A 542-nucleotide genomic window follows, 5' to 3' on the forward strand; every position below is an offset into this window, starting at 1 on the left:
CACTCGCTTGTCTTTTCATATTACGGATAGTCCTCAACTTATGACCACAATTGAGCCAAAATTTATGTTGCTAAGCAAGACAGTTAAGTGATTTTGGGCAGTTTAAGACCTTTCTTGCCACAGTTGTTAAGTGAATCACTGCAGCTGTTAAGTTAGTAACATAGTTGAGTGAGTCTGGCGTCCCAATTGACTTTGCTCCTCAAAATGTCACAAAAGGGGATCATATGACCCCGGGAACAATGCAACCATCATAAATATGAGTCAGTTGTTAAGCATTTGAGTTTTGATCATGTGACCATGGAGATGCTGAAATGGTCGTAAGAGTGAAAAATGGCCACAGGTTGTTGTAATTGCAAGTGGTTATTAAATGAACTGTTGTAAGTTGGGGACTACATTACTTAGGGTGCAGTTTCAGTGTTTTAACTTTCTGGAAACTTCCCTGGTGTTTTTTTCTATTTAAATTATCTTTCTCCAACTTGCACTTCAGAACTCCAGCCAAGATAGCTGATTTCCACCCTTAAAAACAGACAATACAGCAAAAG

Source organism: Natrix helvetica, assembly GCF_964273705.1.
Source record: "Natrix helvetica genome assembly, chromosome: Z".
NCBI lineage: Eukaryota > Metazoa > Chordata > Lepidosauria > Squamata > Natricidae > Natrix > Natrix helvetica.